The 27,091-nt window shown below is 42.2% G+C and overlaps 1 long non-coding RNA gene across 1 annotated transcript; it reads right to left on the bottom strand.

Moving 5' to 3' along the window:
• Window positions 1-4,824: 4,824 nt before the first annotated feature.
• LOC129854023 (uncharacterized) lies at window positions 4,825-25,427 on the bottom strand. Its single transcript, XR_008759218.1, has 4 exons — window positions 24,635-25,427; window positions 20,627-20,727; window positions 6,978-7,134; window positions 4,825-6,767 (listed from the first exon to the last, which is right to left on the bottom strand). It is a non-coding gene; the product is annotated as an uncharacterized LOC129854023 (long non-coding RNA).
• Between the last annotated feature and the right edge of the window lie 1,664 nt (window positions 25,428-27,091).

Below are 27,091 nucleotides of genomic sequence, written 5' to 3'. Positions count from 1 at the left end.
AGAGCAGTTTCTCTGAATAGATTCCCCTCCGCTGTTGAGCGAGCAACACCAGCCACAAATCCCTATCTTGGCCAGCTGACATGCTGAATGTGCAGAAATAGAGGGACGAGCAGACAAGAAGAGATGGAAAAATATAGTGGTCTGCCATGCAAATTAAATGCAGATTCTGTATTTATGGCTTTTTTTCATGTCACAAGTGAAAAAAAGGGAGATGACAAAATAAACATAATTGGAGCTGGCAGGTGCCCTTGTTTCATTTGGCGGAATGCAGCCAGTATGGTTACAGCCCGATCATTATCCAGGAATCGTCAGAAATGCAGAAACAACCCCAAAGCCTTCATTTCCCTCTCTTCCTTCACTCTTTCTTTCCTTCTCTCATTCTCTCCCTCTCTCCTTCCTTTCTCTCTCCCTCTCTGTCGTTCCCCCTCTCTCTATTTATCCCCCTCTCTTGCTCTCGCCCCCTCTTTCGTTTTCTGTCTCTGGGGTAATTTAAAGGCAAATGTACAAGCCCGTAACAGAACTGCGGTACAGTGCAGAGGTGGACTGTGCTTGGGGGTTTGAGTAAAGCTGCTAGTGTTTTAAGTGTGCCACAAAAAAATCCTGGGCAAATGTTGGGTTAACATTTACGAGCTCACTGTTGGCCAAAAGCTGAAAAAAGCTAAAACATTAAGAATAATTTAACAAAAACCTGATCTGCAGTATTACGGGAAAGGAAGCCGTTTCGGTTCTTGTCGCTTATTATTATGATTTCTAGATGAACAGGGAATTCTAAGGGAATGTGGTGCGTTAGTATGACCCCATTGCGGTCTGGGGCTTAACAGTAAACGGGAGACGAGAGATGGGCTCTTACAGCACAAACCAATGGAACCAAAACCACAGTGGGTAAATTAAAATAAAAACGTATGTGCAGGAAAACTCCCCAAGTACAGTACTAGCTTTACCATTTTATTTAATCTAGACTGTAGTAGCCATGTAGAGTGTAGAGTAGTCAAAGTAGTAGACTTTGAAAAAAAAAAAAAAATCCAGACTGGATTGGGTGTATCTGTAACCGAATAAGTGGGTCGAGCATAATATGGACACACACACTCACACACACACACACACACACACACACACACACACACACACACACACACACACACACACACACACACACACACACACACACACACACACACACACACACACACACACACACACACACACACACACACACACACACACACACACACACACACAGAGAGAGAGAGAGAGAGAGAGAGAGAGAGCAGAGGAAACAGCGAGTCTCCACCATATTCCCTGCACATAATGTACTACTTTTTCTTATTATGAATAGCCCATTGTATAAATTACTGCCGGTATGATAGTAGTAGACCATTGTGTCATTCTCCTTTCCTTATACACTGAGTGAACACCTTCCTAATATTGAGTTGCACTTGGGTTTTGGTTCCTTTGGTTTGTGCTGTAAGAGCCCATCTCCCCTCTCCTGTTTACTGTAAAGCCCCAGACCACAATGGTGCCATACTAACGCACCACATTCCCTTAGAACTCCCCGTTCATCTAGAAATCATAAAAATATTAAGCAACAAGAACCGAAACGGCTTCCTTTCCCACAATACTGCAGATCAGGGTCTAACGCAGATCAGGGTCTAACGTATATTATTCTTTTTTTAAATATTTTTTTCAGCTTTTGGCCAACAGTGTGCCTTGTAAATGTCACCCCAACATTTGTCCGTGATTTTTTTGTGGTGCACTTAAAACACCAGCAGCTTTACTCAAACCCCCAAACAGTTCCCCTCTACACCGCACCGCAGTTTTGTTAGGGGCTTGTAAGTGAATTAGAATTGCCTTTAAATTACCTCAGAGTGATGCCATTTGCAACACAGACACAGACATTTGGTTCCCTTTTCCAACCCATGCGTCCTGTGTTAGACTAGAATTTATTGTCGTTAACTCATAACGCTGGAATCCATCTGTCATCACTGACGAGGAAAATGTATTTAGTTCTAACTAATGATTAAAATGCATATGTGCCTGTCATGGCAAAGAAACATACCTTATAAGATAATAATACCCCAAAACTGCTTATAGCCAAAATAACCAAAACATTTCCCCAAGATTTTCCAATAAAATTTCAATTTTCCACCCAGAGAACATGAGTTTGTGTTTTTAAAACTGTCGCCCTCCTTTACATGATCTCATCTCCTGTCAAAGTGCCTTCTCTCTTCTCCTCCTAAGTTTACTCCTAATTCTCCTCAGCTTCTTAATGCAGCTCCTTAAGGTTCTGGCCTCCGCAATAGCGTCCCTGATGGCTGTGGGTCTAGCATAATATGGACACACACACACACACACACACACACACACACACACACACACACACACACACACACACACACACACACACACACACACACACACACACACACACACACACACACACACACACACACACACACACACACAACCCTGATGGCTGTCTGGAGCCGGGCCCTGCCTCAGCTGGCTGGGAGGCCCAGGACCAGGCCTCATCTTTCGGCTGGGAGACAGGCGAGATGAGGCTGTGGTGCAATTGGCCTGGAGGTGGAGATGGGTGTCTGGAGCCAGACCCTGCCTCTTCTTGCTGTGAGGCCCAGGACGAGGCCAAATCTTGTGTCTGGGAGCCAGGGTCGTGGTGACATGGGCCTGGATGTGAGGAAGGAACGTGGGGAAGAGCTGGGAATGGCCTTAATAAGTAGTGCTATACTGACCTTCAACCTCGAGGAGGAAGGGTAAGTGAAACTTCAATAATGGCCGTTTCTCAATTAATCTTTCCTCAATTCCTAGTATCCTCTCTTCTCACCTCCTTCTCAAAACCTATTGGAAAAGAAGGTCAGAGTGGAGGGACCTTCTCCTTTAATATGGTTGATAAGCAGGCGAGGAGATAGTATGCGAGGAATTGCAGAAATAAGAATTGAGAAACAGCCCCTGACTGAGCGTGACTAAATCAATTTCCCTGCTGCTGTGAAGTGAGTGACTACACAGGGCTGACAGACAGTTTGAAGGGATACATTCATCATTTTTCTATACCCAGGATGTCACCCAAAAAATAGTTTTCTATGGTTCCACAACACTGGATGGACCTTGCCAGAGGGATATATTACAAAGGAAGCTAGATTTACTCAGGGTTTTCTAAAGCTAGCCAGCTTCAGTTAACTTCACATTCCAGCGCAGGCTTCATCCGTACTATGACGGTGGATTTTGCTTGTCCGCCTGCCGCTAACTCAGACTTGTAACTGCGCGTGCATGTCGCTAACTCTAGCAGGCTTGTAACTGCACATGCATGTTGCACGAGGCTAGTCGAATGCCGAACTCTTCATTGAGACAATGCTGAAACATCAATCCATGGTCGTGTCAGTGCCACATTTTAATTTGTGCCAAAATCAAAAATGAAAGAAAAGTTATCTTGCAAATTCAGCAGGCTATGGTGTGAAATATGCTTGGAGAAGTGCCACCTTTATTTTATTACTTATCATCAATGCTGTCTTTGGTGTGCTTTGGTGTACACAAGCACCCTTTTTCCCCACTCCTATCAATAATATATTTGTATTAAGTCATACAAAAGTTTTACTGTGCATGACATTTCAAATGGATTCTGTCATTACTACAGTAAATGTGTAATGTGATAGGTATTTTTAACACAAAAAACATTTGATTAATAAAATATTGAATCAGTCATCTTCCTCAAATGAAGAGGATGATGACAATATTTGCGAGAGGGAGGGAATTGGCATGAAAAGATTTGGCATGGGTCCCCAGATCCTCAAAAAAGTTCTACAGCTGCACCATCGACAGCATCCTGACAGGTTTCATCCCCTCCTGGTATGGTAACTGCTCACTGCTCAGCATACGACCGTGAGGCGCTACAGAGGGTAGTGCGTACAGCCCAGTACATAACTGGGGCAAATCTTCCTGCCATCCAGGACCTATATATTAGGCGGTGTCAGAGGAAGGCCCAATAAATGGTCAAAGACTACAGTCACCCAAGTCATAGACTGTTCTCTCTGCTACCATGCGGCAAGCGGTACCGGAGCGCCAAGTCTAGGTCCAAAAGGCCCCTTAACAGCTTCAACCCCCAAGCCATAAGACTGCTGAACAATTAATCAAATGGCCACCCGGACTATTTACATAGATATTTTAGTTTATTTAGTAAATATTTTCTTAACTTTATTTTCTTAAAGCTGCATTGTTGGTTAAGGGCTTGTATTCGGCGCATGTGACAAATAAAGCATTTGACTTGAATCTGATTTTATTGGTCCTCAACTCGCAGCTCAGACACTTCCTTCAGGATAAATGGAGTTAGCCCTGAGTTAGTCTGCCCTGGAGCAGATTAGTTCTGAAGGATTGGTTGCCATAGAAATGTACCTGGCTAAAAGTTTAACCACTTTTGTGGTACCTGTTATCCCGAGTTGAATTCAGAGTTGACCAAAGTTACTTCGCTAACTCCTCAAACCTGATTCGTAGTATACGGCTCGGGCTTCACAGGAGCATCTGTGTCATTTGGCAAGGGGAAGGGTGGCATCAGGGTAGAGATGGGCGATACGATATCCATATCGTAATAAATGTACCCATTTTTTGTGACAATGATAAATCAGCGAACAATTACCATAAGTCATTTTTGGGGGAGGTGCTAGAGCTGGGCGTTATGGAAAAAATGTGATATTGTGATAAATGTAACTACTTTGCTCAATAACAACAAATACAACAATATATATATATATATATATATATATATATATATATATATATTGTATGGACAGTTAGTCCTACTTTACATTAATGCTGAACTCTAGACAAAAAATAAATCCAGTACCAAGTAAGACAACTGAGATGGGAGCCTATGATTAAAAAAGTAAGCTATTTCATCTAACATATCCAGGAAATACATGATTGATATTTTGATGTTAAAATAGGATCCAGAATTATATGATTTCTTTTTGGCTCTTCAGGGTGGCTCTGGGGGCCAGAAAGGGGGAGAAGATCGAGAGTGAGGGAGAGAGGGAGAGAAAGAGACGCCCATCCCTTCTCTAACGGATTGCCAACTGTCCAGGGTGGGGGGCAGGGATGGGGATAAAGGGGTGGGAGGGGTGTGAAGAGGGGTTGGGGTGACTGTTGTCAGTCAGTTGTGACAGACAGGCGGGCTGTGGGAACTAGTGTCATGGGCCACCAGGGGCCATCAGGGGCCTTCATGGTGTACCAAGGCTGCTTTATGTGTTTATCAAACTGCTGACCCCATTGGCCCCACAGACAGGAAGGATACTGGCAGATGAACGGAGAGAACATGGCACTGAGGAGGAGGGGGGCAAAGGGGTGCAGAAGAGGGGGATGGGATGGGAGTGCAGGGTGACTTTGGGGTGCAGAAGGGGGGTGGAAGGAAAGGGAGTACAGCATGGCTTTGGGTTGCAGAATGAGGAAAGGGGAAGGAAGGGTGGAGGAGACAGGGGGGCTTTGGGATGCAAAGGGCGGGATGGGAAGGGGGGTGCGGGGGTACAGGGTGGCTCTTTGGCCCAGAAACGGGGAGAAGATCAAGGATGAGTTTGAGGAGGGAGATGGTGGTGTGTTGAAGAAAGTCTACTTGGGGGGAGGCATTATAGGGAAGAAAATATACTCTCTCTCTATGGTGGATCCTGGGCTTGTAGATAACTGTCTGTCTAGCCTGAGTTCCCATAACACAGCACAGTGTTTTTTCCTTCCCCCTCTAACTAGCAGCTCTGCTATAGCATTGAAAACCAGATCATGTAGCATTGCAGCAACTGAGCTACTCAGCTGAGGCACCCAGAGACAGACAGAATAGATAGTGATGGAGAGAGAGAGGGAGGGAGTTAGCAAGAGGAATGTGCGTGAGAAGGAAAGAGGGATGTAGGGAGAGAGGGATAGAGAATCACAGAGAGGGTTTTACTTGTATTATGTCAAAGTAGTGCACTATGTAGGGAATATAGGATGCTCATTTGGTATGCAGACATATTAGCATGTGCAGGTAAGCCTGTGAAAAACAGGCCCACAGAACCAGTCCAAAACCAAATTCCAATCTCTATCTGGGGGGTATATCCCTCTACAAAACGACCCTAATCCACAGTTTACATAACTCCCTTTTTATCCCACAACAGGCTTCAAACAAACCTTACTCTGTCTTCACAGTAAAGTAAGCCTGATCTGATCCAGAATAGCCCACAACTTACTTAAATTGGCGTTACACACTGTTACACAACTATTACACTACCCTAGAATACTAGGAAGGTATTCCTAATGTTTGGTATACTCAGTGTATATCTCTATGGTCAGTAAGAGTGAATCGTTCTTATGAGGGTAGGGTAGATTCATGGTAACCAAGATTCTCTGAAGGACTGAGTGAGACACGACTCACTCTATAGAGATATAAGCTTTGTTCCCCATAGAGTGGACTGTATTGAGCGAGTGACTGAGGTTGCATTACATTACATTGATATTTTTACATGGTTAAAAGGTTGGGCAGTGAGGTTATGAGATTGGGCAGTCTTATATGAAGGTGGCCTCTGGCCTTTATATAACTCTGTAAATCAAAGCTGTGAAAGTGAGCTGCTCTTGTATTGTCTGTGTCTGGTAGGTGCTGGTCCAGGCAGGGGTGTCTGCAGTCTGGAGTCTAGCCGGTGGAGGGGGAGGCCAGGGGTCCGTCTTGGTGTCTGGGTTCGACGTCCTCCTCTTTCTGGGCCCCTTTTACGACCTGAACAGGCTCAATCCAAGAGAAGGGAGAGCTGGATGAGAGAAAGAGAGAGGGAGATTACATTCCCCATATAGTATATTCTTTAATACGCACACACACACACACACACACACACACACACACACACACACACACACACACACACACACACACACACACACACACACACACACACACACACACACACACACACACACACACACACACACACGTGTAGCACATGGGGATGTGTGAAACTCACTCCTCAGCCTAGTGTCTCCACTTTCACCAGCGAATAGCTAGCTTTTAGCGTGGCGCCGTCTGTTAAGACGCTTCAGGAGGGCGGTCACGTGTGCTAGCAAGGCAGAGGTCCCGAGTTGGCGGCAGGTATGTGCTGAATCGGGAGGAAGTGGTACTTGCTAAAGGAAACACACAAACATACACACAAATACACACACTCGCTACTGATAAAGCAGATATGGAAAGATCTCTCATGATCTCATATCACAAGCCCATGCTGAGTGTAGGCTGAGTCATTTTCCCCCCTGACTGCCACTCGTTCCTCATCCTGCTCTCTCTACTGTCCTTTAAGCCCTGTCTAAGCTGGGGGGCGGCCTTACTGCTATTCGCCCATACAAATGCATTGAATTACAGATTCACTACAGGGAACAACAGATAGTTCCCCCCCAAAAAAATCAAAAGGAAGTTTGTTCTGAAGTTTCCTATATCTGAGAGATTTAAGAAAGATCAGGAAAACATTTTTTTAACCCCTTAATTTTGACACTAAACAGTCTACGCCCCTGTCTAAGACTAGGGGGGGAGGGGGGGGGGGGGGGGGGGGTCTACTAAGCTTTATGGAATTGTTTTAAGAAGGTCATACCAAGTATCATTTTGCTATTTGATTTTGAATTTTTACTTTTTCACATGTGAGTTCAAAATCTCTCTTAACGGTCGTCCCAGCGTGAGTTTTTTTTTATACGCATGATGTCAGAGGGGGGGGGGGGGTCTACTAAGCTTTATGGAATTGTTTTAAGAAGGTCATACCAAGTATCATTTTGCTATTTGATTTTGAATTTTTACTTTTTCACATGTGAGTTCAAAATCTCTCTTAACGGTCGTCCCAGCGTGAGTTTTTTTTTATACGCATGATGTCAGAATGCTCTCACTGTTACAAAATGTGATTGTTACGCAACAGGACAGTAAACACACGCTTCCCTCAAATCAAGGCACGCTGCCTACTAATTATATAATTTCAACTTGTCAAATTCAAATTATTTTCGAACAAGTTTTATTTTCTGATAACAGTTTGAACTAAGATGTGTTCCGCCTCCTCATGAATTCACATAGAAGTAGCCCATTTCACTGTTGCGGACATGTTTGAGGCTTTACTGCCTGGACAAACGTCTCTCTTCGACAAGAGCCCAAGCACTTTCCCAGTGTTTCCCTAGATCAAGTATGCAGACATTTGTGCATCTCCGTCAGAACAGTCCTTGCACTAACTTTTTACCCCTGGCACATTTTCTGGCTGGCGCCCGCTTTTCCTTCATTGTTGTTTTCCTTACAAATAATAACTTTGGACGTGTGTGTTCCTATCAATGTAAGTTCCTTATTTTCTGTATATGGTATTGTTTCTACTGTAGCATACCATATGGAGTCTATGTATGGAGTATAATGTATTTACGGTTTTATTCACGTTTTCAAGTACTGGTAACAAATCATGCCTTCTCATTCTTGAAGAGATTGTAATGGACACATATGATGTGTGTAAAATACTTTTTGGGGGGTTGTACTGACTATGATGAGCTAATGCTAAGCTATTTGCCAACTATGTGTGGCGCCATATTCGTTGACGTCATACTATGCATTCTGGTTGTCATGTAAGCGTCTGTCAGACCAAAGATGTTATAACAAAACAAAGTGAAGGGATGGTTCACTCGACTGACTTATGGTGCTTTCAAGACAACAGTGAACTCTGACAAATATGAGGTCAGATCATGACATCTGCGATCTTCAGGTCGGAAAGTCAAAGCTCTAGAAAGAGGCCCGAGTTCCTGAGTTGGAATTTTGAGTTGGATGACCGTTCAAAACGATTTTTCCCAGTTGGAGCTCTTTTTTCCCCCAGAGTTTTCAGTTGTCTTGAACGCACTGAAATCGGAGGTCTGAGATTTCTGAGTTCCCAGTTCTGAAATTACCAGTTGTTTGAACACGGCATCAGATTGTAACTATGGTACCTCAGGTTTGCCAGCTTGAATGGGCTTTATTTTTATTTAGCTTATAAACTTCTCCTGTGTTTGCCCCTCAATTATTGATAAATCCCCAATCATAGTAATACTTCCTGCATCATATCCCGTAACAATACCTTCCCTCATTTCTACCCCCCATGGACTTGAAAACCCCCCACAAGTTAAATTAACCCCAGCACAAACTCATCCAAGATGGTTTCTACCATATCTGGCAACCCTGTTTAGCTTTCGCTCTACAGTTAGGCTTGGCAGTAGGCTTGTATTTGGCGTGATGATCTGAGAGGTGATCAACATTTATTTGCTTTGTTGATTTGTCAAAAACGGTAAACGACTTGTCAAGTCATGTGCTCCGGTTCTTGTATACACTGTAATAAGTACATCGAAGATTTGTAATATGCTGAAAAGTGGCCAAACTAAGTTCTTATTTTTCAGGCAATGGGCGCAGCCATCTTTGACTTTGACTTTGTTTATTTGTGTTTTATAGTGAATGGCATTCTGGGATTAGGCTGCCATAATAAATAATTTAGCTGCTGTTAGCTTAGCTGACACGCATCTCTTTTCAAAACAATATTAAAGTTCTCCCTTGTGTTCGCCAGAGAACAAATCAAATCTATTTATAAAGCCCTTCTTACATCAGCTGATATCTCAAAGTGCTGTACAGAAACCCAGCCTAAAACCCCAAACAGCAAGCAATGCAGGTGTAGAAGCACCAGTGGTTCATTGTAAACAAGTCTAGCTGTTAGGTCGCTAACTTATGTTTGTTTTTTTTGTCAGTGAAACCTGTTATTTAGACTGGTTTATTGAATGAGTTTGGCTGTGGAAGTGTTCCGTGTGATGTTTGGATGATGAAGTTTGCATTTACAGTACCAGTCAAAAGTTTGGACACACTTACTCACTCAAGGCTTTTTCTATATTTTAACTATTTTCTACATGGTAAAATACAGCGAAGACATCAAAACTATGAAATAACACATATGGAACCATGTAGTAACCAAAAAGTGTTAAACAAATCGAAATATATTTTATACTTTCTATTCTTCAAAGTAGCCACCCTTTGTCTTGATGACAGTTTTGCACACTCTTTGCATTCTCTCAACCAGCTTCAACTGGAATGCTTTTCCAACAGTCTTGAAAGAGTATGCTGAACACTTGTTGGCTGTTTTCCATTCACTCTGCGGTCCAACTCATCCGAAACCATCTGAATTGGGTTGAGGTCGAGTGATTGTGGAGGCCAGGTCATCTGATGTAGCACTCCATCACTCTCCGTCTTGGTCAAATAGCCCTTACACAGCCTGGAGGTGTGTTGCGTCATTGTAATGTTGAAAAACAAATGATAGTCCCACTAAGCGCAAACCAATGGGATGGCGTATTGCTGCAGAATGCTGTGGTAGCCATGCCAGCTAAGTGTGCCTTGAATTCTAAATAAATCACTGACAGTGTCCCCAACAAAGCACCCTCACACTATCACACCTCCTCCTCTATGCATCATGGCGGGAACCACACATGCAGAAATAATCCATTCACCTACTCTGCGTCTCACAAAGATACGGCGGTTGGAACCAAAAATCGAAAATTTGGACTCATCAGACCAAAGGACAGATTTTTACCGGTCTAATGTCAATTGCTCGTGTTTCTTGCCCCAAGCACATCTCTTCTTCTTATTGATGTCCTTTAGTAGTGGTTTCTTTGCAGCAATTCGACCATGAAGGCCTGATTCACGAGGTCTCCTCTGAACAGTTGATGTTGAGATGTGTCTGTTAGAAATTATATTTTTTGTACGGTTTTGCATCCCCTCAGGCTCATGCGATGGAGGTCTTCGTGGGCTATACTCAGCCTTGTCTCAGGGCAGGGAGTTGGTCGTCTGTTGATATCCTTCTAGTGGTGTGGGGGCTGTGCCTTGGCAAAGTGGGTGGGGTTATATCCTGCCTGGTTGGCCCTGTCTGGTGGTATTGACAGTGTCCAGTGTTCCCCCCCCGTCTCAGCCTCCAGTATCTATGCTGCAATAGTCTATTTTCCAGGGGCTAGGGTCATTCTGTTATATCTGGTGTAATTCTCCTGTCTTATCTGGTGTCCTTCGTGAATTTAAGTACAGTGCATTCGAAAAGTATTCAGACCTCTTCACTTTTTCCACATTTTGTTACGTTACAGCCTAATTATAAAATGAATTCAATTGATTTTTCCCCCTCTTCAATCTACACACAATACCCCATAATGGCAAAACAAAAACAGGTTTTTAGAATTTTTACCAAATATATATAAAAAAACACTGAAATATCACATTTACATAAGTATTCAGACCCTTTACTCAGTACTTTGTTGAAGCACCTTTGGCACCCACAAGCTTTGCACACCTGTATTTGGGAAGTTTCTCCCATTCTTCTCTGCAGATCCTCTCAATCTCTGTCAGGTTGGATGGGGAGTGTTGCTGCACAGCTATTTTCAGGTCTCATCCAGAAATGTTCTATCTGGTTCAAGTCTGGGCTCTGGCTGGTCCACTCAAAGACATTCAGAGACTTGTCCCGAAGCCATTACTGCGTTTTCTTGACTGTGTGCTTAGGGTCGTTGTCCTCTTGGAAGGTGAACCTTTGCCCCAGTCTGAGGTCCTGAGCGCCCTGGAGCAGATTTTCATTTAGGATCTCCCTGTACTTTGCTCCATTCATCTCGATCCTGACTAGTCTCCCAGTCCCTGCCGCTGAAAAACATATCCACAGCATGATGCTGCCACCACCATGCTTCACAGTAGGGATGGTGCCAGGTTTCCTCCAGACGTGACGCTTGGCATTCAGGCCAAAGAGTTCAATCTTGGTTTCATCAGACCAGAGAATCTTTTTTCTCATGTCCTTTAGGTGCCTTTTGCAAACTTCAAGCGGGCTGTCATGTGCCATTTACTGAGGAGTGGCTTCTGTCTGGCCACTCTACCACAAAGACCTGATTGTTGGAGTGCTGCAGAGATGGTTGTCCTTCTGGAAGGTTCTCCCATCTTCAGAGAGGAACTCTAGAGCTCTGTCAGAGTGACCCTAGTGTTCTTGGTCACCTCCCTGACCAAAGCCCTTCTCCCCCAATTGCTCAGTTTGGCTGGGTGGCCAGCTCTCGGGAAAGGTCTTGGTGGTTCCAAACTTCTTCCATTTAAGAATGATGGAGGCCACTGTGTTCTTGGGGACCTTCAATGCTGCAGACAATTTTTGGTACCCTTCCCCAGATCTGTGTTTCGACACAATGCTGTTTCTGAGCTCTGAGGACAATTCTTTCGAACTCACGGTTTGGTTTTTGCTCTGACATGCACTGTCAACTGTGGTACATTATATAGACAGGTGTGTGCCTTTCCAAATAATGTCCAATTAATTTAATTTAGCACAGGTGGACTCCAAGTTGCAGAAACATCTCAAGGATAATCAATGGAAACAGGATGCACCTGAGCTTAATTTCAAGTCTCATAGCCAAGGGTCTTAATACTTATGTTAATAAGGTATCTGTTTTTGATTTTTAATACATTTGCAAAATGTCTAAAAAACTTTTTTGCTTTGTCATTATGGGGTATTGTGTTTAGATTGATGAGGAAGTTTTATTATTTAATCCATTTTAGAATAAGACTGTAACGTAACAAAATGTGGAAAAGGTGAAAGGGTCTGAATACTTTCCGAACGCACTGTATGCTCTCTCTAATTCTCTCTCTCCCTCTCTCCCTCCCCTCCCGGAGGATCTGAGCCCTAGGACCATGCCTCACATTTACCTGGCCTGATGATTCCTGGCTATCCCCAGTCCACCTTGTCGTGCTGCTGCTCCAGTTTCAACTGTTCTGCCTATGGAACCCTGACCTGTTCAACGGACGTGCTACCTGCTGTTTTGACTCTCTCTCTCTCTCTCTACCGCACCTGCTGTCTCGACCTCTGATTGACCCCGCTGGTCATCTATGAACATCTTAAAGAACAATCTGGCCTTAATGGCCATGTACTATCTCCAACTGGCACAGCCAGAAGAGGACTAGCCACACCTCAGAGCTTGGTTCCTCAATAGGTTCCTTCCTAGTTTCCTGCCTTCCTAGGGAGTTTTTATACATCTACATCCGTGCTTCTACATCTGCATTGCTTGCTGTTTGGGGTTTAAGGCTGGGTTTCTGTATAGCACTTTGACATCTGCTGAAGTAAAAATGGCTATATAAATACACTTGATTGATTGATTGATTGAAGACCTTCACTTCCCGTCAGTCAACACATTGTTTAGATGGTTTTCACACAACAATGCGTTTGTTGCTTATGTTCCAATCACATATTTGCGATGGTTAGCTGCAGGGACACCTAACAGTGACCACAAATATGTGATCATATGCATCAAAGGGTTAATTCAGCGCACATGCCCTGCACTATTGTTTGGTTAGAGGGCTTTCTGTAGCGCAGTAATCGCAAATGTGATGATTATGTATTCCATGTACAGTGATTTGAATTGTGGCCGCCAATGGAATGGGTGGAGTAAAAGACCAGCAACACTCCGTATTATTCAGAGCCCCATGAAATGACAGCATACATACATTCTACAGACCCTACTGAGTACTCGCTACTTTTACTGTGGCACCCAGAATAGTTTTTGCTCTATCAGCCAATATATATTCCATATACAGTGATTCACATTGGGGGCATTTATATGACCTTGGAACATGTTTTAAAACCCACATTTAATGCAAATGTCACTTAAATATGAATAAATATGAATCATCGCTAATGTTTAGGCAATAATTTATCATATTTCATGAATAAATACAGGTTATTGACACTTTTATACTATTACGTGGGGATTTTATTTTGAAAATGATAGAAATTCTGTAACCCGGAAGTACTTCTTTAGTGTTGCTGATGAGACGCTGATCATATGATGAGTTTGCAAATCAAATGCCCAATTATGGTGCCACCAGACAGCGAAAAACAAGTAAGTTAACCTTGATTTATTGTAATTTAAATTAGTTTGTAGTAGCTAGTTAAGTGTCGATGACATACACTATATATACAAGTATGTGGACACCCCTTCAAATGAGTGGATTTGGCTATTTCAGCCACACCCATTGCTAACAGGTGTATAAAATCGAGCACACAGCCATACAATCTCCATAGACAAACTTTGGCAGTATAATGGCCTTATTGAAGAGCTCATTGACTTTCAATGTGGCACCGTCATAGGATGTCACCTTTCCAACAAGTCAGTTTGTCAAATTTCTGCCCTGCTAGAGCTGCCCTGGTTGACTGTAAGTGCTGTTATTTTGAAGTGGAACCATCTCGGAGCATCAATGGCATCCACGAAGTGGTAGGACACAGTTCACAGAACGGGCCACCGAGTGATGAAGCGCTTGGCGCATAAAATCGTCTGTCCTCGGTTGCAACACTCACTACCGAGTTCCAAACTGCCTCTGTAAGCAACATCAGCACAAGAACTGTTCGTCGGGAGCTTCATGAAATGGCTGAGCAGCCGCACAAAAGCCTAAGATCATGATGTGCAGTGCCAAGCGTCGGCTGGAGTGGTGTAAATCTCGCCGCCATTGGACTCTGGACCAGTGGAAACCAGAAACGCCCATCTCCCCAGTTAGTGTTTCTGGTGCAGCACAGAAATGCCTTTTTTTCAGATGGTGTAACAAAGGCATTTCCTAACAGACCTGCTAACTTTCTTTGTTGTTACTTTTTAGGTTGGAACCAACATGCAGTGACCTCAATGCAAGCAGAGAGGCAAGAACCATTCGTCTGCCAGCTCAGGCACGAGCTACACTATTCACAGTCCTGTGTAATGTTCAATTGAATTGAATTGCTGGACTTTGAAACTTAATGTATTTGTATTGTTTTAAAACTTTAGAAATAAAAGGAAACATGTGGTTTATATCTTTCATGTTTATTTGTTTTAGCGGTTATTGATAATTCCCTAAGTGTTGATACATTTGTGTTTACATCATTAAGCCTTTATGTATGTGTTGTAAATGACCAAAGGTAATTGACTTTATAGTGAGCACAGCGTCATATGATATAAGGCATTTATGTATGTGTTATAAATGACCAACTGGGTCTAACTTTAAAGTAAGTACAGCGTCATATGATATAGAATCTTTATGGATGTGTTATGACTGACTGAAGGTGTCTCACTTCAGACTAAGTATTACAGAACAATAAATAGGTTATTAACATTCTGCTGATTTTATGAAAGTTCTCTCGTGATCCACAGGTTACTGTTGGGTGTGAGAGGTATTTAATGCTTTGATGGACCTGCAAAGCTTGTGTGTGTGTCAGAGCCAAGATGATTTGGAAAAGTCCAACCTGACACTACCGCTCCAAGTATTCCTATTCTGTTCCCATGCTGGAGACCAGGGCTTGATTACAACCTGTTACAATCGTGCCAACATTTTATGGCTGATCTTTCAGCAGGGGAGTGGGTGAATGTGTCAAAGACCTGATGGGCCCAATACCAGACGATATGGCTCGTTAACTTTGTTCCAGAAGAAAGCCACCTTCCAGTTCTTTAGGTTTGGGGCTTTCATCAAGTTAAGTGTTTCTTGGTGTAACGTTGTCCCTAGGCTATTGCACACATAGCACATATAAGCACAAAGTTCGCCTTAGTGGGAGTGACCATAGAATTCTATAGGGGTGACCATACTGAGTAGGGTACTGTATTTGTCATTGTCACTAGTTAACACAGTAACATTTTTACAATTATGGCTAAACCCTTCTGATTTCCATGATTTATCATGAAATATGATTTTAAACCTAAACCTAACTAATGAAAGCCACATTTGATGTGTTGGTCAACCAGACCTACCGCACATTTGTGCGGAAGTGTCTGGGAATGAGATCATGACACAAGGCGAGACCCAGATGCAGACACAGGAGGCAGATGGTTGGAGTATTACAATGTTTAATAAACCAAAAGGAGTAGGCAAGAGAATGGTCGTGGACAGGCAAAAGGTCAAAACCAGATCAGAGTCCAGGAGGTACAGAGTGGCAAACAGGCTCGTGGTCAAGGCAGGCAGAATGGTACGGCAGGCGGGTACAAAGTCCAGAACCAGGCAAAAGGTCAAAACCGGGACGATTAGAAAAAGGAGAAATGCAAAAAGCAGGAGAACGGGGAAAACGCTGGTTGACTTGGAAACATACAAGACGAACTGGCACAGAGAGACAGGAAACACAGGGATAAATACACTGGGGAAAATCAGCGACACCTGGAGGGGGTGGAGACAATCACAAGGACAGGTGAAACAGATCAGGATGTGACAATTAGGTGTAATGTGACTAACATGACTTCACTTTAGAGCGTATACCAATATACCAATATACCGTATACCAATCACCAACATGTCACCCTTTATAAAGCACATGTTTATATCATATTCAACATAGTGGGTTATGGCACATTTGACATTGGTGATGTCATACAGTTATGGCACATTTATGAACCCTTTATAAAGCATGACATACGGTTATAGATACTTTGTAACACATTTATGTAGATCCTATGAAGGCATTGTGAAGGCTTCGAAGCCTTTATTAAGCCTTTATAAGCTGAATGTCATTTAAAGCTGGACTGATATTCTTAAATAAGTCTTCCCTTTTGATTTCTATAAAATGTTCAATTGTCTCACTTACTTACTTTACTTCACTTGCTTGGTGGGCTCGGAATTTATATGGACTTTATATCATGATTCTCATCAATAACAAAGTTATCAGAAACAGAGTTCAAGAAAGTAAGCAAGTAACATCATTAATAGAGTACCACAGAGTCATAATACCCATAACACCTAGCAGTCAAACAGGGAAATGGTTCCAAACATTTTTCCACCATTCATTTTTCCCCATAGGGGTTTTAGAAACACTTAAAATAAATTAGGCTTACCTTGGTGCGACGTTTTGATAACAGTGTAAATCCTTCTAGGACAAGGTGACTTTTATCAATATATTCCCCTGTATTTACCCCCAAAAATGAAATGCTAATTAGCTGCTAATATGGCTATCAAAAATAACTACAAATGCCATGATGATCTGGACGAGACTGGTGAATCGAGGCAAAGGTAAGAATCTTTGTATTAACTATCTAGTGTGAGCTAAATGTAGGAATTAATAAATTGGTTACATTTCTTGAAATTGATAATTCTGTGAACTGTCTTGTGCAAGTTTTTTATTGACACAATACCTGTTAGCAAAGGTGTCAGCTAGAGATGACGTGCAGGAGCTTGCATGGATTTGTAGTTTTGCATGATGTCTATTTTGATACTGATTAGCATTTTCGAATCTGAGAGTAAATAGAGTCGAATATATTGATAAAAGTCACCTTGGCCGAGAGAGATTTACATGGTTATCAAAATGTCACGCCAGGGTAAGCCTACACAAAACACAGCCCTTACTTTAAAGGTTTCTAAAATCCCCTGTGGGAAAACTGAATGGTGGAAAAACGATTGGAACCATTTCCCTGTTTGACCGCTAAGTTTTATGGGTATTATGACAGCTCCACTGTGGGGGCTCAATGCCTCAACTATATCAGCCTTCTGAAAGTTTCCCATTGATCGTTTCACTTCCAAAAGTACAGCGTGGAGACTTCTAGTACTCTTCACAGTAATAAAGGGGGATTGATCATGTTGTGTCTGATGTAAAGTTAGAGTGTGGTGCAGTTCAGGTTCTTTTGAACTTTGCGGTTGAGAAGATACTGGTGCGTGAGTGTGTGTGTTTGTATCTACTTATGTATGTCTGTATGTTTAAATGCAAGTGTCTGGGATGGGAGGTTGAGGGTAACAGTCTTCTTTATCACAGACTACAGAGCCCACCAGGACCCCCCCCCCCCCCCGGTGGACACATGGCCCTACACCCCCTGACAGACCTCCACACCACAGGGTTACCTTACCCATCAGCCAGCCTGCCTGATACCCAGATGGAAGCTACTCTCTCACACACACACGCACGCACGCACGCACGCACGCACGCACACGTAACATGCAAAACCCGTCCAATAAGCCAACAACTTACACATCCTATTAATAAACAACTTTACAGCCATAAAACAACAATTCAAATGGGGATATTAAAGTCATTAAGTACATATTGGTAACCAATGGGGACAGACACAATGAACACATTGCAAAAGAGTGTAGTGAAAATGGAATGTGAGTTCATTCTATTGACCCTGGCACATATATGCAGTAGCATCAATCAGTCCTGGAATATCCTTATTTTCTTTAACTCCAGAGGACTTCAGTTGTAATCTATAGGATTTCTGTTGACAGTGAAAACACACAGTGCACATTATACACATTCTATTTCACCACCGGAGACCACAGTTACAACAAGCACAATCAGAGGATGACTTTGTGCCCTGTGATCCCCACCCCCACGTTTGGTCAATGTTTGGTAATTCCTGAGAGATTTCTGGTCAGAAAACTGGTCAAAAGTATGTCCTAACAGTGTTTTTGTTCAAGGGATGTTATGGTAGGTAAAAACATTCCCTGCCTGGCCGCTCATGCCACGCGTGAGTGAATCCACACTTCAATCTGGTTATTGTTTACAGGGCTGTGGCAGTCATAGAATTTCATCAGCCGGTGATTGTCAAGCAAATAACTGTCAGTCTCATGGTAATTCACTGTTAATTAACGTAAACACATTTAGCATCTCCTAGCTTCCACACATATAATATGCTATTCTGTTCTTCTTAAATAGAACTTCTTTACACCTGTCTAAAATAAATAATGGATTTATTGTGAAGGTGTAGGCTATATTACATGGATTTATTAGACTTTTTAAAATGTAGATGTTCCAAAGGTCTGCATCAGTGGCTTGTAGGCTATGTTAGGTCCTGATCTGGCTGCCAAATTTATTTGGGCTACAGTTCATTTAGCAGACAAGATTTGCTTAGAATTCCATGGAGTTATTTTATATTATTTTATTGTATGAAGACTACAATTGATTTAGACTACAAGCATTAGCCTATGTCAATATACTATCCCCCATAGTACAAAAGTCAACTTATTCCATTCTGTGCGAGACATTTATATTCCAAACATAGTTTTGGATAGTTGTGGGATGCGATAGATCCCAAATTAATACAACCACGAGCATAAAAAAAAGAAGTTTTTACGCAGTGTGGCTAACGCAACAGATCAGAACGTTTAGCTTAAAATGTTGATAAACTATTAGGGTATTTCTTCACATTAAAAGCGCAGCAATGTGCACATGGCAGTAGGCTATAAGTGCGAATGTTCCATTTGCGGAAAAACACCATCATCAAAAGTGACCGCAAATACGATTATGCATGTAATACTATTATTAGAAAGGTGCATTTTTATGGTAAAAATGATCTTACCAAAACTTGAAACTCACGCGCTGCTTATGCATGCCAGTTAGGCTCTCAGTGGCGATTTTAGCATGTGAATCTTGGTGGGGCAAACAAAAAATATATATATACAGTATACAGTACCTGTCCAAAATTTTGACACACCTACTCATTCAAGGGTTTTTATTATTTTTATTCTATTTTCTGCATTGTAGAATAATAGTGAAGACATAAAAAATGTGAAACAACAGCTCAAATAAGCAAAGAGAAAGGACAGTCCATCATTACTTTAGGACATGAAGGTCAGTCGATGCGGAACATTTCAAGAATTTTGAAAGTTTCTTTAAGTGCAGTCGCAAAAACCATCAAGCGTTATGATGAAACTGGCTCTCATGAGGACTGCCACAGGAAAGGAACACCCAGAGTTACCTTTGCTGCAGAGGATAAGTTCATTAAAGTTGCCAGCCTGAGATTGCACTCCAAATAAATGCTTCACAGAGTTCAAGTAACTGACACATCTCAACATCAACTGTTCAGAAGAGACAGCATGAATCAGGCCTTCGTGGTCAAATTGCTGCAAAGAAACCACTACTAAAGGACACCAATAATAATAAGAAACTTGCTTGGGCCAAGAAACACGAGAAATTGACATTAGACCGGTGGAAATCTGTCCATTGGTCTGATGAGTCTAAATTTACGATTTTTGGTTCCAACCGCCGTGTCTTTGTGAGACGCAGAGTAGGTGGACAGATGATCACTGCATGTGATGTGGGGGTGCTTTGCTGGTGACACTGTCAGTGATTTATTTAGAATTCAAGACACAGTTAACCAGCATGGCTACCACAGCGTTCTTCAACGATACGCCATCTAATCAATGTGTCCAAACTTTTGACTGGTACTGTATATGCATGCAAGCAAAGCCACTACACAACACCACACTAAACAATGCATTAATTGCACTATAAAGGTGAAAAAAACTCTACAGCAGAGTCCCATCACCTTACCACCGCTACACCTGGCTATCAGCGGAGCCTTGTCTGGCAACGAAACAGTTAATTCATCCTCATTTACTGCCTTTAAAAAAAACATAGCCGATATGGCTGACAAGCTTAAGCTAATGTGGTTTCTACTGACAATTGCGCTGTACAAACTATGGCAAAAGGGGAAGACGAGCGGATAAGAGGCAATGCTTAATTTTGATTAAGACATTAATGAGCGATCTAGAATGGACATAATCAATAAAACTATTTGTTCAGCACTTTTCAAATGCACAGCAACAGAATTCAGAACACGGGCCATTGTTACAGTATTCTCCCTGTACACCAAGTATTCTCCCTTGCATATTACATTATTTATGCAGCAGCATACAATGCATTTTTGGACTCACCTTGTTGTGCTGTGCTCACTTGAATAGGAAGGTGGCCCGTCGGTCCTTCGTGGCCAGATTTTGTCATCAAAGTCTGGCATTCTCTGGATTAATTGGGAACTCTGAAAAAAACATAGGTCAAATCAGGATGACATCAGTGATCTTCAGGTCGGAGCTTTAGAAAGAGGCCCGAGTTCCCGATTTGCAATTCCGAGTTGGATGACTGTTCAAACGTATTTTCCCACTCGGTGAAACGTCTGCATCCAACTCACACTCTCAAACACTTAGATCCCCGGAACGCAGTCCACTTTCCATTTCACTCTGCAGATCACAATCACCGGGTATCTAATCACCTGTTCACACACCCGGATATCATCCTCCCAAACTATTTAGTTAAATTCCTGGCACCCCATCACTGTGAGATATTGTTTGTTTTGAGACACACTTATTTTGGAGCTCTGTTTCTTCCTGTCCTTCACTCCTCCTGTGTATGACAGTTTTTGCCTGCCTCACTCACGACGCCTTTTGCCTTTTCCCTGCCTGTACTGTTGCAATTTTGGACCTACATTCTGCCTGCCACTGGACCCAGCTACCTGCCTCCTCCTATGGTCCCTTACAATAAACACCTGCTGCACTCTGCACTTGAAAGCAGCCCTCATCTCTTATTGTGTTTATTACACTTGGAGCTCGTTTTTTTCCAAGTTCCCAGTTGTTTTGAATGCACTGTAGTCAGATTTCCACGTTTCCAGTTGTTTTGAACATGCAGAAGTTATGCTGGATTGACAACATTTCCAATGTTGAATGTTTATCATTTTAAGCTTGGAATAGAGACCCTCGGTTGAAAGCTTAAATTATTGTTAATCTAACTGCACTGTCCGATTTACAGTAGCTATTTCAGCGAAAACATGCCATGTGATTGTTTGAGGACGGCGCCCCACATCAAATATTTTCCCACCGGCACAGGTTTCATAAATTCACAAATAGCGATTAAATATTCACTTACTTTTTGAAAATCTTTCTCTAATTTGTCATCCAAAGGGTCCCAGCTTTAAGATGTAGTGTTTTTATAGTTTGATTACATTTTAGGGTATCTGAGGAGTATTTAGAAATGTATTTTGACTTGTTGAAACAAAGTTTAGGGGGAGATTTTCGGATTCCGGATTCCGGATTCCTTTCTCTGCATGTTGAACAAGTGGATTGCTAAAATCGATGGCGCCAACTAAACTGACTTTTTGGGATATAAAGAAGGATTTCATCTAACAGAAAAAAGGCATTGTTTCTTATGCTGGGCATCATTCTCAAGTGATAATATATATTTCACAAGTGATAGGCTAATATTGATTTGATTTAATCTTGTCTTTACATTTACTAAATAATATATGTTTGACATTTGTTTTGATTTAGAATGGACCATTATCATGCATCTGTCTCGAAACAGAGGCAGCGGGAAAAATTACATGTCATCTATGCACTTAAACAGCGAATGGAGGACGCTTTTTCAGTGGTTCATTTTCTTGCCAGCCAGGTAGGCTATACTCCTGTTGTAAAGATAAACTATGTTTTTAATATTAGGAAAGTTGAGAAATAAATATAGTAAGCCGAAATAAGGCTGATGGGATCCTCCTCTTTTTAGTAGAAGCCATCACTCTATCAACTGGGACAATTGCATAGCCTATAGAAATGTTGCGCAATATGAGCTCATTGGCTCTCATGAAGTGTTTGATTCGATTTCCGATCACATTTGCATTGATGTCAGAGTGATTAGAAGGACAATATATTGCTGAATACCAGGCAGTTAGCAAGTTTGGTAGGCTACTAATTACCATCAGCAGCATCGTAGCTAGGAAAAGCCTATTACCGTGACTAAATGGTCACGTGGAATCTGACTGCCTTCATGACTCTTGACCGCCGGTGTGGCGGTCACCGCAATACGGTCACCGCAACAGCCCTATTTACAGGTTTATTGATTTGGGCTCTTCGGGTAACGTAAGACAAACAGATCAGTATCATCACAAAATCAACCCACGAGAGAACAATTTGGCCACTTCACTTTGAAAACAAAACAGTTAACCCGAAAGTGCCATGTTTTCACGCCATGTTTGATTTATGTCGCCTCTCTCCGGTTAAACCTGAGGTCATGTACCTCTAGCTTCATCTCTTTCTCCCTCTCTTTTCCCCTTCTTTTACATTTCATTCTTCTCCTTTAGCCTGTTTTGTAGAATGGTTTTTGTTCGGAATTTCGGATGACTGATGTGCCCAAAGTAAACTGCCTGTTACTCAGGGCCTGAAGCTAGGATATGCATATACTTATATGCATAAGTAGCACTGGATATAAAACACTCTGACGTTTCTAAAACTGTTAAAATAATGTCTGTGAGTATAACAGAACTGATATGGCTGGCGAAAACCCAAGAAAAATCCCCAAAAATGTTTGAGGTCACAGTCCATTTCAATGCTTGCCTATGGGATATACAAATAGATAGGACCCATATTGCAGTTCCTATGGCTTCCACTAGATGTGAACAGTCTTTAGAAAGAGTTTCAGGCTTGTTTTTTGAAAATAAGCAAGTAGTTGGAAAAACTCCAAGGTGTTTCTCATTAGAGATGTAGTCCTGTTGGTGTGTGAATGAGGTGCGCACTCTTCATTATTTATCTTCCCTATCGAACATACTATTCTCCGTCTTACATATTATCGTCTATTTAGATATTAGAGTACCTGAGGATTAATTAGAAACATCGTTTGACTTGTTTGGACGAACTTTACTGGTAACTTTTTGGATTCGTTTGTATGCATGCTGAAAGAGTGGATTACTGAGATCATTGGCGCCAACTAAACTGACTTTTTTGGATATAAAGAAGGAATTTATCGAACAAAACAAACAGTCATTATGTAGCTGGGACCCTTGGGATTGCAAACAGAGAATGATCTTCAAAGGTAAGTGATTTATTTAATCGCTATTTGGGATTTTGTGACGCCTGTGCTGGTTGAAAAAGTATTTTGGTGTGGGGCGCTGTCCTCAGATAATCGCATGGTATGCTTTCGCCATAAAGCCTTTTAGAAATCTGACAATGCGGTTGGATTAACAAGAAGTTAAGCTTTTAAATGATGTATGGCACTTGTATTTTCATGAATGTTTAATATTACGATTTTTCTTATTTGAATTTCGCGCTCTGCAATTTCACCGGATGTTGTCGTAGGTGTCCCGCTAGCGGTTCATGCGCCTAAAGAGGTTTTAAGTAACTTTACTTGGCTTCCCTTTCTTTTCCTTTTCCCTCCTATCCATTTTTTGGGGTTGGAGATATGGAGACATATCACACTTTTACACTTTTACTTTGAGCCTCACTTTTACTAAAAACAAGCAGGTAGAACTCTAAACTGTGACCCTCCCCCACTGTCTATTCTCTATTCCACGAGTTGGTCAAAGAGTCACCATTCCTCAACCTATCTGACAGGACCAGGGTGATTCTCAATCATAACCATAAAAATATTAACCAGTGAGAGGTTATTAAGCCAACTTTACCCAATAAAAAAAAAAAGTAACCTTTATTTAACTAGGCAAGTCAGTTAAGAAAAATGTCTAATTTACAATGACAGCCTACCCCAGACGATGCTGGGCCAATTGTGCGCCGCCCTATGGACTCCCAATCACATCCAGTTGTGAGACAGCCTGGATTTGAACCAGGGTGTCTGTAGTGTTGCCTCAAGCACTGAGATGCAGTGCCTTAGATCGCTGCCCCACTCGGGAGCCCCAATTTATAACAAAGAGCACGGCCAAGCGGAGCAGTGCAACTGGGAACAATAAAATGGAATGGAAAATATCAAAAGTGAGCTTTTTATTAATACTAAAATAGATACAGGGTATGTTCAGGTACAATAGCCTTCCCCTCCCCTTGTCCCTTTACCTCTACTCTTTCTACCCTTTCCTTTTTCTTCCCATTTCTTCCATTCCTCCTGACTGAACGCACATACACAAGCGCACACAGACACACAAACACACACACACACACACACACACACACCATCAGCACCTCTCTCTCAGTTTGATGTGAAGCATCATGGGCTGTTCTGTGGTGTGGCCAGTTGTTTGTTGTCACAGTAAATTACTCTGACACACTGGAGGAGTGACAGCTCTCGCTGGGTGGGTCCTGGCCAGGGGGAGGAGGGTTGAGGAAGGGGGAGGGATGAGTGAGGGGGAGTGGTGCTCTCGCAACCTTCACTGCAGGGAGGCTAGAGGGGAGAGGGGGGTAGAGGGGGAGAGGAAGGGAGAGAGAGAGAGTCGGTCAATGTGAAAGTGGCTGTTCTCAGGGATTCATTTACAAGGTGTTTCTCCTTGACTTTCACTGCCAACAGTGATTACTGAACCCGGTGCTTTTCCCACAGTGGTAGACTGACTCCTATGTGATTTATGTTTATCCGTTACAGTATGGCTTTAGGGAATCAAATTAATGAAAGTTAGAGATACAGTGTAATTATGGTACAGTATATCAGCTTTAACATGTATATTTCCTATTGAAATTGAAATTCCAAATGTATGACAAAACGTAATGTTTTATGTTTCATTGCTTTGATATAACAATGTGTTATTCAATTGCTACTCAAATAGTTTGGAATGTAGTCCTGGTACAGTAGAACAGTAGGACAGGTGTGCTATGCTCTTGAGACATTTATACATTTTATTATTTGAAGGGTCAATCTGCAAATTCTACATCAACTTCAACTACATCGAATTTTTCAATATTTACACACAACCATTGATTCTTGAGCAATAAATGCCTCATGAGATTAGGACAATTGTTGTATCCCATCAGAAACGAAAATATATGCTTGTTCTACTCAATTGTTTGTAAACAATGTACTTGTAAACAAACACCATTTAGCCTCTGAATATGGTTAAAATTTGTATTGATGAATTTGAGAGTAGGTCCATTTTTCCATCTCAATTCCTCATCTTTTTACCAAAGCAGTGGCAGGATGGCGGCTTTGTTGTTGTTTGAACCGCAGATAGCCCCTTTAATAACCAATGGGCATACAGTGCATTCGGAAACTATTCAGACCTCTTGACTTTTTACAGACTGTTACGTTACAGCCTTATTCTAAAATTTATTAAATTGTTTCCCCCCCTCATCATCCACACAATACCCCATAATGACAAAGCAAAAACAGGGTTTTAGACATTTTGCAAGAAAAACAAAAATATCACATTTATATAAGTATTCAGACCATTTACACAGTACTTTGTTAAATCACCTTTGGCAGCGATTACAGCCTCAAGTCTTCTTGGGTATGACGCTGCAAGCTTGGCACGCCTGTATTTGGGGAGTTTCTCCCATTCCTTTCTACAGAAACTCTCAAGCTCTGCCAGGTGGGATGGGGAGCGTTGCTGCACAGCTATTTTCAGGTCTCTCCAGAGATGTTCGATCGGGTTCAAGTCCGGGCTCTGGCTGGGCCACTCAAGGACATTCAGAGACTTATCCCGAAGCCACTCCAGCGTTGTCTTGGCTGTATGCTTAGGGTTGTTTTCCAGTTAGAAGGTGAACCTGAGAGCTCTGGAGCACGTTTTTATCAAGGATCTCTCTGTACTTTTCTCTGTTAATCTTTGCCTCAAACCTTACTAGTCTCCTAGTCCCTGCCGCAGAAAAACATCCCCACAGCATGATGCTGCCACCACCATGCTTCACCGTAGGGATGGTGCCAGGTTTCCTCCAGATGTGATGCTTGGTATTCAGGCCAGAGAATCTTGTTTCTCATAGTCTGAGTCTTTAGGTGCCTTTTGAAAAACTCCAAGTGGGCTGTTGTGTCTTTTACTGAGGAGTGGCTTCTGTCTGGCCACTCTACCAAAAAGACCTGATTGGTGGAGTGCTGTGGAGATGGTTGTCCTTCTAGAAGGTTCTCCCATCTCCACAGAGAAACTCTAGAGCTCTGTCAAAGTGACCATAGGGTTCTTGGTCACCTCCCTGACCAAGGCCCTTCTCCCGACTGATCAGTTTGGTCAGGCGGCCAGCTCTAGGAAGAGTCTTGGTGGTTCTAAACTTCTTCGTTTCAAGAATGATGGGGGCCACTGTGTTCTTGGGGATCTTCAATGCTGCAGAAATGTTGTGGTACCCTTCCCCAGATCTGTACCTCGACACAATCCTGTCTCGGAGGACAGGATTCCTTCGACCTTCCTGACTTGAGTTTTGTTCTGACATGCACTGTCAACTGTGGGACCTTATATAGACAGGTGTGTGCCTTTCCAAATCATGTCAAGTTGTAGAAACATCTCAAGGATGATCAATGGAAACAGTATGCACCTGAGCTCAATTTCGAGTCTCATAGCAAAGAGTTTGAATACTTAGTGTCAAGAAAAAGTATGTGAAACCTTTGGAATTATCTGGATTTCTGCATAAATTGGTCTTCAAATTTGATCTGATCTTCATCTAAGTCACAACAATAGACAAACATAGTGTGCTTAAACTAATAACATTTACATTTACATTTAAGTCATT

Source organism: Salvelinus fontinalis, chromosome 1 (assembly GCF_029448725.1).
Source record: "Salvelinus fontinalis isolate EN_2023a chromosome 1, ASM2944872v1, whole genome shotgun sequence".
NCBI classification, from domain to species: domain Eukaryota; kingdom Metazoa; phylum Chordata; class Actinopteri; order Salmoniformes; family Salmonidae; genus Salvelinus; species Salvelinus fontinalis.
This window is presented reverse-complemented; position numbering and strand designations above follow the sequence as displayed.